The sequence below is a fragment of the Canis aureus genome, chromosome 10, assembly GCF_053574225.1.
Source record: "Canis aureus isolate CA01 chromosome 10, VMU_Caureus_v.1.0, whole genome shotgun sequence".
Lineage (NCBI taxonomy): Eukaryota > Metazoa > Chordata > Mammalia > Carnivora > Canidae > Canis > Canis aureus.
In genome coordinates this window covers 15,234,755-15,247,284 of record NC_135620.1, presented here as the reverse complement: position 1 = coordinate 15,247,284, position 12,530 = coordinate 15,234,755, and positions in this window count along the sequence as shown.

The following is a 12,530-nucleotide window of genomic DNA, read 5'->3' as shown; positions in this document are numbered from 1 at the left end:
AGAACCATAATGGGATTTCTGAAAGGTTCTGTAATCAGCTTATCTTGAGCAAAAGAATTAAAAGCAATTAATGGAACAGATTGGCTCCTGGGGTAGACTTAAACACAACGCCCACTGCTCTCAGCTCTGTCTTTCGTTCTTTTAGATCTGTGCCCAAAGTTTCTCCCTTCCTCTCCTCTGCAACTTTTTTTTTTTTTTTTTTTTTGGCATTTTTCTCTATATTTCACTTCCAGTAACATTTTTGGGCTTGTCAAGTGGCATCTGTGCTTGTGACTTAATCTCATTTTGCCTCAAGGAGAAATGAAGGGTGTGTGTTTGTGTGTGTTTGTTGATGGTGGTGGGGTGATAGTAGACTTGCTGGAACTAGAGATTCTGAAAATAAAAAAATTATTCCTTTGACAGTATTATTTTGAGCACATCGGAATGGGAAAAGATGGGAGCTAAGAGTAATCCTGAAAATCAACTGTTGGCAGGGCAAGCACCCAGTGAAAACCTTAGACCCTAAGATTGACAGAGACCCAGAGGTGTTACTGTTAATGGGAAACAAAACAAGTATCCACTTTTAACAGCCACATCTAAAGGAAAAGAAGGAGGAAGTCACCTTGAGAAGATAGGGAACAAGATGAGGTGGCAAAAGACAGTTGACTCATGGGAAGAGTTTTACTATAGCTACAGAAATTCTTTGCCAAAGTATTTCTGAATACTTTGTCAAATCATTCTTTGTCCCCCCCCCCCCTTTTTTTTTTGCCAGTTTTTGAGACTTGAGGGTATTTGCATAGTCAAATGTTTTTCTCTGCTGTGCCAACAGCCTGGTTAGGTAGTCAAGGACTACTCTTGCTTCCTGAGCTGCTAGCATCAGCCTTCAGAGGGTAGGGGCGCAAGTGCACTGAAATACTGACTTGGAAAAACACTGGAGTTTTATGAAGAAATATTTAAAAGTAGATCACATTTCAGTCCTCCCAACCTTGGCAGACTTCCTTATACATGCAACTAAATGAAAACCGAGAATAAATCAAATGAGGGGAAAAGGAAGAAAAAGGTTTCAAGGAAAGAACTGTGTAGCTGCTAGACAAGTCATATTTACTGTGTCGTGTACATCTTGAATCATTAGTAAACAATGATTAGTTCAAATTACGATCTCAAAGTGTTAGTCGGCTAGCAAGCACTTGCAATATTTTATTTTTTTTCTAAATCTCTCAGCAGTACTTTTTGTTGACCCATGCTCTTACAGGGCAGCATTATGAACTTGTGCCAACTTGGCCTGGACACCTTTCATTGGAACAAAGCAGAGAGATTGGTGCTTTGGCAATAATTGAATTTTACCATGATCACAGCGGCCATCCAGGTGGAAAGGCAGAGAAATGTTTTCTTTATACCAGCAGTGACAATATTCATGGTGTGCTTCCTAAGGGCTGTTTTTGTAAATTATTACAATCTATATTTATATCAGCTATCCGAAGTTAGTAGAACTATCCTTATTGTTTTGAGTGAAGAATCTGAGGCTCTGCTGGATGAGGGTGAGCTGGTTCCTAACAGAATTTCATCCCATGACCTTCTGAGTCCAAAGCTCATCTTTTTAACCACTCATGTTATACTTAAGAGTAGACCTTGGCTAATACTTTTTTTTTTTTAAATGTTATTTATTTAATCATGAGAGACACACAGAGAGAGGCAGAGACATAGGCAGAGGGAGAAGCAGGCTCTCCACAGTGAGCCAGATGTAGGACTTGATCCCAGGACCCCAGGATTACACCCTGAGTCAAAGGGAGACACTCAACCCAGGTGTCCCCCAAAAAAGACTTTAAAGTGCCTCTCTGACTCCCATAAATTTTAGCCCTACTCACTAGTGCTATTTTTAGAGGATACCTAGATACAGTCCTCAGGCATAGTTATATATGTACCTAAAATTGGTACGTTCTTTATTATATTCAACTGCAACTAAGGACCCCCCAAAACATGTGAAAGACAGTAGCACTACAGCTGTGATGGCTTTCTCATTAGGTTTTCTCAATTATCAGTATAAAGCAACTTACCATGAAGTTTACAAGACTTTAGAAATGGTTTCCACCATGCCTTTCAAGTTACCTAACACTGCTATTCAACTGCCTTGTTTTTATCTTAGGCCATAGGTATGTTTTCCTCTACTCTGTTTAAACTCTGGCTTTCCATTAAGACACATGTCTTAATGGAAAGGCCACAGAGGTGGTCACTATCTCTGCATGGTTAATAGAAACCACTTCTCTAAAGGGAACCCTCTTACACTGTTGGTGGGAATGTGAACTGGTGCAGCCACTCTGGAAAACTGTGGAGGTTCCTCAGAGTTAAAAATAGACCTGCCCTACAACCCAGCAATTGCACTGTTGGGGATTTACCCCAAAGATACAGATGCATGAAACGCCGGGACACCTGCACCCCGATGTTTCTAGCAGCAATGTCCACAATAGCCAAACTGTGGAAGGAGCCGCGGTGTCCATTGAAAGATGAGTGGATAAAGAAGATGTGGTTTATGTATACAATGGAATGTTACTCAGCCGTCAGAAACGACAAATACCCACCATTTGCTTCGACGTGGATGGAACTGGAGGGTATTATGCTGAGTGAAGTAAGTCAATCAGAGAAGGACAAACAGTGTATGTTCTCATTCATTTGGGGATTATAAATAATAGTGAAAGGGAATATAAGGGAAGGGAGAAGAAATGTGTGGGAATATCGGAAAGGGAGACAGAACATAAAGACTCCTAACTCTGGGAAACGAACTAGGGGTGGTGGAAGGGGAGGAGGGCGGGGTGTGGGGGTGACTGGGTGACGGGCACTGAGGGGGGCACTTGACAAGATGAGCACTGGGTGCTATTCTGTATGTTGGTAAATTGAACACCAATAAAAAATAAATTTATTATTAAAAAAAAAGAAACCACTTCTCTGATGGGGTTAGTGACGTGTAAGTGGAAGAAAAAGTGTAGAATATTTGTTGAAAAATGTCCTTGATCGTGGGAGTCACTGAAGTTCTGTTTAAAGAAAAGTGAACATATATATATATTTTTTGTCCTGGCATTTTGGTCCTATTTTGGATGATTTTTTTAAACATTGCTTTGTAAAGGAAAGAATGATGTGGTACAAAGCAACGCATCAGAGTTCATAAAGGCTTCTGGAAAAGAGACAAGAAAGGAATAAACTGATCAAAAGATAGGAAGGAGGACTAAAAGAAAGGAAGGAAACATGAAATGACAGAAATTACAAAGAAAGGAGAACTATTAATTTTTCTATAAATTGAGAAAAAGGTTCCCATAGCTGATCAAAAAGATAGAGGTGCTAGACAAAGCTGAGTTTGATAGGAAAAAAAAAAAGAGGGGAAAGGAACTTACTGGATTTAATCAAATGCTATTAAAAAATGAAGCTAAAATATTTGGAAATTTAAGATTTATAAATTCAGAGTTTTGTGACTACGGAGTAAACAAGCAGTTAGTAAAAATCTTGTCAAGTAATTTGTTTTAAAGATTTTATTTATTTATTCATGAGAATACACAGAGAGAAGAGAGAGAAGTAGAGACATAGGCAGAGGGAGAAGCAGGCTCCATGCAGGGAGCCCGACGTGGGACTCGATCCAGGGTCTCCAGGATCACACCCTGGGCTGCAGGCAGCTCTACCGCTGAGCCACCAGGGCTGCCCACCAAGTAATTTTTTTTTAATTCACAGAAAATCAGAGGTTTAATCACATCTAGGCAGGTAACAAAAAAGATGCTGGAATGCAAAATTCAGGGAAAAAGAGAGCAACTCAGACTATTTGGGGGCGCTTGGATAGGGGTTCAGGGAAGTCTGCTGATGTCTGCAAACGTATCAGACCCTTGTCTTTGGGAATCCACAGGGTTGCCTTGTGTTGTGATTCTCTTTTGAAATCCATGACTAATGGGATGCCTGGGTGGCTCAGCGGTTGAGCTCAGGGCCTGAATCCCAGGGTCCTGGGATCGAGTCCCACATCAGGCTTCCCATAGGGAGCCTGCTTCTCCCTCTGCCTGTGTCTCTACCTCTCTCTGTGTGTCTCTCATGAATAAATAAATAAAATCTTTTTTTTTTTTAAAGAAATCCACGACTAATACAAGGCATATGAAGGAACCAAATCTGTAACTTAAGAACACAATGGGATTATTGTCAAATGATGGACAACAGTGAGCCAGAATCTCCAAAATGTCAACTGGAAACATACATACAAAATTCATTAATGTTGGAACAGAAGGAGGAGGAAGAGGAGGAAGAGAGTGCTTACTTTTGGCAGGCAACTTTCTTAACCCGGAGGGAGTATTTTTTTTAAATATCTTTCTATCTTAATATTGATTATTTTGTTAGAAAAAATATTTATATGTCTGTTAGAGAAAACCTAGAAATACCATTTTCTCTCATATGAAAAGAATCCTTTCTAAAAGGTCTGCCTCTTGCCTGATTTTCAAATAACATCTTTAATTGACATGCTCTTAAATATTCTGTAAAATTTAATTGAATTATCTTCCCCTCCTGTTCTTAGGAAATCAGATAATTTTCACTCTGATTTTTTTTTTTTAATACTATCATGAGCATCTTTTACTAAGATTTTTGTTTTCTTCCTGGATTCTTTCTCAAAGTAGAATTAGTCAAAAATAAGGGCTTAAATGTCCTTAAGACTCTGATTTTTAGTGTGCCTTCAGTTTGCAATCTTAATTTGGGGCCTGATTTAGAAAAGTTCGATTCTTTGTTGACAATTTTCCAAGTAATTTGGACAACATAAAATAACTGGATTATTCAAGTAGTCCATACATCCAACTACACTCCCTCTGCCTCATCTTTATTTCTCTTCCCTCAGATATAGATGGGTTGATTAAGACCTTTTTGTCCATCAGAAAGCATTCCTTCCCAGACAACGAGGGGCTGGTGGGTAAATTTTACACACACACACACACACAAACACACCACCTGTATCTCAGTATTTTGACTTTATTTTACCCATTGGATTCGAGGCTTACCGCAGGTTTTACTCCCCACTTTTAAAAATAGGTTTGTGATCATTTAAATGTAAATCTTGGAAATTGTACTCAAACTCATTAACTTCCTGTAATTTTCTCTAAAAGAAGGTACTCAGAAACACAGGGAATTCAGTGATGTCAATAAAGAATTATGCTATAAAAGGCATGTCCAAAAGCATAGTTACATAACCAGATTGTGGGATATGGGTGATTTAAAATTGTCCGTATCTGTCGCTTGCATCCTGACTTAGACACTTAGGAGAAAAAAAAAGCCAAAAAACAGCATGTGTTTTGGAACTTAGTGTTTCCTAAAATCTGAATTCGAAGATGACTTTGTAGACGGAAGCTTCCATTTACCTCCTCCTCTTTGACATATAAAACGCTGGCAGGAAGGCAGGACATTCTAGGATCCATTTTGTTAACTTTGCACGTCTGTTGTCCAGAAGGCTCCTGTCCTCCAGTCTGCTGCCTCTTACTGGGGCTTCTTTTAACCAGTTTGGTTTCCTGCCCTGCTCTCGGCCTTTTCCTACTGTTCAGCTTCTGACCCATGCAACAGGCCCACCTGCACATTCTTCCAGACTCCCCCCTTTGTCCACTCTTCTTTGGAAAGCAGTATGTTTTTCCACTTTGAGTCCTTGTATGTGTCATGGTCTTCCTGGTCTGTGTGAATCTCAAGATTCTTGCAAAAACACTGTACGTTTTTCTGTAAGTGGAGGCAATCATCATTGAGGTGGATGATGTTTGACCTGTCCAGGAGCAATCTAACTCAGGGCAAGAAAAAAAAAAAAATCTCTGAATGCTCTGTCCTTTATTGGTAACTGCATAAGAAATTGTCTGATTTTGGGTTAAAATTAAGTTGTGAATTTACAAGGATGTAGACATAGTGAGTTACAAAAAACAAGATTTCTGCTAAAATTAAAAGAGCATTCCAGCCTGACCTGCTTCTATCAGAAGAGTTGCAGTTGAGCTGGATGTAGTACCGTGGAGCTCTGAGAGCATATTTTCATAGAACACTTTGCATTTTTTATGTCCACCATGGGGGAACTCTTTCAAGAAAGTTGGCTCATGAGGTTACCTCAGTGCTTTTGAAATTCAAGATGCGGAGCAAGCTTTGCCAAATAGAGCAGTATCTAGTTCAGTGATCAAACACTGTGTGTTTGGAAAGCAGAACTGAAAGTCTGCTAATTGTTTGCCTACATTCATGACAACTAGATAGAGTAGGAGCAGAGCCTTTTTTTTCCATATGATTTGTTGCTTTCATTTCTTCTTTTTGAATAATTAATTCTCTGCATATTTACCTATAACATTTATTCCACCAAAAAATGCTTTGATGAAAGTCTTCACAAGCACAAATCCAAAAATTTTAAGTGATTGTGAATTTCAGGGCAAACTCCTTTGGTGATGTTCTGTTCCATGGAAAGCACAGGAGGCCTAGGAAAGGTACATATATTGATTTATTGATTTTATGCCTGACTAGCAATCCCTTTTTGCAAATTAGTTACTATTAATTCCCAGTTCCACTTAATTTACATTCTTTCCCCTGGTTGCTAAGTAGGCATGCAGTTGTCATATTTAAGAAGTAAATAATAAGACTACAGGTCACAAACTGGCAGCCTGTAGGATGAACCCAGCAGATAGATTTGGTTTAATTTGTAACATGTTCAAAATAGGAAATCTCCCAGCTTTCTCTTGAAAAACCCAAAGGTGTATCATTACTCTCCACACTTCTGCACACTGAGTGACAGATGCTTGCAACAGATAGAGGCTGGATTCTTCTGGTGACCGTCGTGAGCCCTCACCCTGTTATCCCCAGCCATTAATTGTCCATCTGTCCCTTGACGTCTTTTTGTTTTTGTTTTGTTTTTTAAGATTTTTAAAAATGTATTTATAAATGTATACATTTATATACACAGAGATATAGGCATAGACATAGGCAGAGGGAGAAGCGGGCTCCCTACAAGGAGGCTGATGCAGGACTTGATCCCAGGACCCCAGGATCATGCCCCCAGCCAAAGACAAATGCTCAACTGCTGTGAGCTACCCAGGAGCCCCTGAAGGCTCTGCATAAACTATTTTGGTTTTTTTTTTTTAGTTTTGATTTTAAATACTTGAAGAGGCTTGGGTAGAAGCCCAAGCCTTACCCCACAAGGTAAATCCTGGTCTTTTAAATAGTCCAGCCTTTCCCAATACAATAATGCTGATTGGGATCTTCATTTAGGTTAGTTACTGCAGTCGATACCTACAATTCTCTGACCTAAATTTTAAAAACATTACTTAGTATTGGTGATTTGCATTACCAGCATTCATAAATACATGGTGTTCAGAGTCATACTTTTTTATACATCGGTTTTCTACAATTAGAAATCAAATTTGTAGGATGGGATACCCACAAAGTTTTAAAACTTTTTCAGATCAGTAAAGAGAAAATTATAAGCCTGTGAAATATGATAATCAGGTAGGTCAAATAGAGCCTCTGGGACCATAGGAAAAAAAATCCCTATTCCCTGTTAAACTGAATCTCAAGTGTGTTTCGTGTGGAATGCTTTACAAAATACATCTGTTTGCTTTGGATAATAAATTGCTAGGGAGCCTATGGAGCATAAATAATTTTGTACTCAGATATCCCCAGTTCATTCAGCAAACTTTCATCTGGCACACCAGCCGTTATTCACGTTAATAATCCTTAGGCAGCCCTATGGCTTTAGTCAGTACATAGTGCTTTTGTTATTTTTTAAATCAGTTTGTGAGTCCTGGAGGATACCCATCAGCAACCAGGAAATATGTGTCTGAGTGATCATATTAGAATGTACTGTATACCTTTAAAAAGGTAAAATAAATGCACCCCAGATCTTATTTTAATAAAAAATTTGCATGTTGAAGTCATTCCAGACTTATTTATAAAAATGTTAAGATTAGGGCAGTCCCGGTAGCCCAGCGGTTTAGAGCCACCTTCAGTCCAGAGTGTGATCCTGGAGACCCGGGATCGAGTCCCATGTCAGGCTCCCTGCATGGAGCTTGCTTCTTCCTCTCTCTCTCTCTCTCTCTCTCATAAATAAATAAATAAAATCTTTTAAAAAAATGTTAAGATTATAAAATAAGCTAAGTGTGCAATAAGAGTTTGGGCACATAAACCATAGTGTATTCATAAGGTGAAACACTTTGTGTGTATTTCTATGTAGCAATATCACTACCAAGTTAATGGCTTAAAACGGCATACTCATAGGGTCTCACAGTTTGTGTGAATCAGAAATCTTGGAATAGCTTGGCTGGGTCTTTCACTTGGGATATCACAAGGCTACTTTCAAGGTGTCCATAGGGTCTGCAGTGTCATCTGAGGCTTGACTGGGCAAGGATCTGCTTCCAACCTCACTCAGGCTATTGGCCAAATTCCGGTTGTACTACTGAGAGCCTCAAGTTCTTGCTGGGTGTCACCTGGAATTCCATCCTCAGCCACGAGTATCCACCTGTGGTTCCTTGCCACATGGGACCCCCAGCATGGCCAAGTACTCCCTCAAAGCTAGCAAGGGAGAGAGACCCGGAATGATGGGTGCTACGAACCCAGATAGCATAATAGCACACATGTACAAGTAACCTTATACATACACCCTGTCAATTTCACTATATTTTGTGGATTAGAAGCAAATCACAGGTCCCACACAGAGAGCACATGGAGTGTGAGCACCAAGAGATGAAAATAATGTGGGCTATCGTTAGAGTCTGTCCACCACACTCTGCAACATTAAAGTTATGCTTGGGCAGCCCTGGTGGCCCAGTGGTTTAGCGTTGCCTTCGGCCCGGGCTGTGATCCTGAAGACTCGGGATTGAGTCCCGCATCGGGCTCCCTGCATGGAGCCTGCTTCTCCCTCTGCCTGTGTCTCTGCCTCTCTCTCTCTCTGTGTCTGTCATGAATAAATAAATAAAATATTTTAAAAAATAAAATAATAAAATTATGTTTTTGGGGGGATCCCTGGGTGGCTCTGTGGTTTAGAGCCTGCCTTCGGCCCAGGGCATGATCCTGGAGTCCTGGGATGAGTCCCACATCAGGCTCCCTGCATGGGGCCTGCTTCTCCCTCTGCCTGTGTCTCTGCCTCTCTCTCTCTCTCTCTGTCTCTGTCTCTCATGAATAAATAAATAAAATCTTTTTTAAAAAATTATGCTTTTGGAAATTATGATTGAGATTTGGAAAATTGCTCCAAGTATGATGTTAGGATGAAAATCAGACAAAAAGTAGTATGAGTTTTATGTTAAATATATGCATGATTTGTATTAAGTATAAAAATACAAGAAAAGAAAATATACATGCATACATAGCAAAAGCTCTTAATAACACTGCTGATTATTGGATTATAAACACTCTACTTATTTCATATGTTTCAGTGTGTTCCAACTTATCCACAGTCAACATAAATTTCTGTTAGAAATAAATACACTATTTTAAACTCAAGATTTTGAGAATTCAAAATTAAGTTCATTTAATTATAACTTTTCCTTATTTTCATTGCCAAAATGGGCCAAGATTTTTTGTTTTTAAAAGTTCTGGGTTTTTTTAGTTTGCAATAAAACCCAAGGACGTCTTTTAAATGGAATGCTTGCTTGATGGTTGCAATGTGGTTCGTCCGTGAACTGGAGCTGGTTCATCATCAAATCTAGAAGGCTTTATTTGTGACTAACTTTCTAAAAAAAATTTTTAAGAAATAATTTTTTAAAGGAAATTACTTTATTTTTTTTAAAGATTTTATTTATTCATGAGAGACATAGAGAGAGAGACAGAGACACAGGCAAAGGGAGAAGCAGGCTCCATGCAGGGAGCCCGATGTGGGACTCGATCCCAGGATCTGGGATCACGCCCTGAGCCAAGGCAGATGCTCAACCACTGAGCCACCCAGGCGTCCCAGGAAATTATTTTCTTTAATATACAATTATGTGTGGATGCTATTATCTCTTCATTCCTTTGGGGGTTTCATCCTTAAAACAGTAATGCTGCCTAACATGAACAGGGTCATGGGTTCCTCAGGTCCCTGTATATGGGACTCAAGTTTTGCTTTGGAGAATATGGTGTCAGGCAGATCAGAACCCCAAGTCATTTTATTTAGCTCGTCTCAGAAAAGATCAGTACTTTTTTAAAAAATTATTTGTTTGTTTGTTTGTTTATGAGAGTACAAGTGAGCAAGAAGAGAAGCAGAAGGAGGGGGTGGGGAAGGGAGAGGATCTCAAGCAGAGTCCCGACTGAGCACAAAACCCTTTGGAGGGCTTGATCCCATAACCCTGAGATCATGACCTGATTCAAAACCAAGAGTGGGATACTTAACCCTCTGATCCACTGAGGTGCCCCAGTACTCTTCTGATAAGCTAATAACCTCAACAAAACCATAAAGCACCTATATAAACAGTGTGTCCTGGGGAAGAGATATTTCAACATCCATGCTGTCTACAATAGACTCTTATCATGTGATAGTGCTTGAGATTAGCTGACTAATACACATGAGCCATAAATATATACCATGATATTTTTATTCACGTTACTACATTTTTTTAGTGAAAACTTCAGTGTTCTCACTGATAGTTTTGTTTTTGTTTTGTTTTTGTTTTTGTTTTGTTTTTGTTTTTGTTTTTTTTTGTCCCTCTAATTGCAAAGACAAAATAACATGTGGTCTTTATTAGGTAATCCTCGTAATCACTCTGAAAATCTTGCAAAGCAAAGAAATTTTCTCTCCATTTTTCAAATTCATTGTTATGGTCCTTAAATCTCAAAATTATTGTCTCATTTCCTGAACCATTAGATTATTCTTTCTGTGCAAATGTGTGGAAAATATAATTGGGTTCCCAAATCAAGACTTTGTAGAAGAAACAGTATCAAGAAAACTTAGAAAATTGGTACACCTGGGTGGTTCAGTGGGTTGAGTGTTTGCTTTTGGCTCAGGTCATGATCCTGGGGTCTTGGGATGGAGTCTCGCATCGGGCTCCCTTTGGGAAGCCTGCTTCTCCCTCTGCCTGTGTCTCTGCCTCTCCCTGTCTCTCATAAATAGATAAATAAAATCTTTTTTTTAAGAAAACTAAAAAAATTAATAAAGACAAATTCCTTCAATTTTATAGAAGTTTTTAAAAGCCAACTAAAGAAACTCTTTTTTTGGTGATGTGTTGTTTTTGAGATATTAAGTCAAAGGTTGTTATTTTTCCCCATAAGAACCTTATTAGAATGTCTGACCACAGCCCTTAGGAGATGTATTTGGTATTGTTTGGGAACGAATACTTGAGTGTCAGAGCTTTCTGCCAAGTCTAGTTATTCTTGGCAGTGAAACAAACAAAAATCACTTAGGTGTGAATTCAGTTTGAAGCTGGTGTCCTAGGTCAATGGCCAGCATCTTAAAGAGACCTTGTAAAGGAATGAGAGCCCCTCACCAGTAGATCCTGAATCCTATCATTTCCTTTTGAAACTGTAGGCTATTCAAAGAATTGTCCTTGTCGATTTTCCCTATTTTCATAGAGTTCCAATTTTCTGAAATTTGTCACAGCCACTGTACAGGATACTGAATTTCAAAGTGCTCCCATATTGATGTTAAAAGGAAATTATCTCTTTGGTTTAAATAAATTTCTCTATATAATTTTCATCTTATCATGTCTGACTGATGCTCAAGTAATTATCCTTTGCATGTGGTTCACTAGTTTAGTAATTTAGTTTTATGAATTTGAGCAGGGTGTGGGGGAGGGAGGGTGCTAAACAGTAATATTTTGGTAATACATTTGAAAATAAGGGGCACTTTTTTTCTGTTTGACTATCATGTGTTTGTGTTTAACACATAGTAGGCATTCAATAAATATTTGTTAAATGAATTTTGAAAAATGAAGGAATGAATGCAATTGCTGTTTTTGTAGGTCAAAATTTCATATGGTTCTACTCCACAGGGGTATTAGAGGAATTAAATAATATATGAGTTGGAAATTAGATTGGCAACAGAAATTCAAGTGATGGTGGCCTGACAGTTAGGTATTCATTTCTCACAACATGATAAGCGTGGCATTTGGCAGCACAGGACTGGGGCTTCTACTAACATGTTTTTCATGTTTATTGTTGTGAAGTTCCTGTCACTCCTGCTAGTTGAACGAGAAGGAGGTAGCAACTTCTTTTTCAAAAATCTTTTGCGTACGTTCCTACTATGTCTCAGAGACTATTACTGCATCTCATGGCAACCACTTGCTGCAGTGGAAGCTAGAAAATTAGGGGATTTTTGGTTGGTCACATTTCCACTCCGAACAAAATTAGAGAATCCTTACTGAATGGGCACGAGAAATGTTTGCCAGCATGTGAAATGCTCAGTGTCTGCCACGGAATCATCCCTGAGTAAATTGTAGCTCTTATTGCTTATTTATCAACTAATACTATTTCTTTCTTGTGATTCTTTCAGTAACCAAAAAATGGAAGTCTACGGAGAGGTGAACTTTAACGGTTTTGTCTTCTATCCGTGAACTTCTGTGAAACAAATTCTATTTCTTCATTTAGCAAATCTTGATATCTTTCTTTTTTCATTTTAACATTCCAAA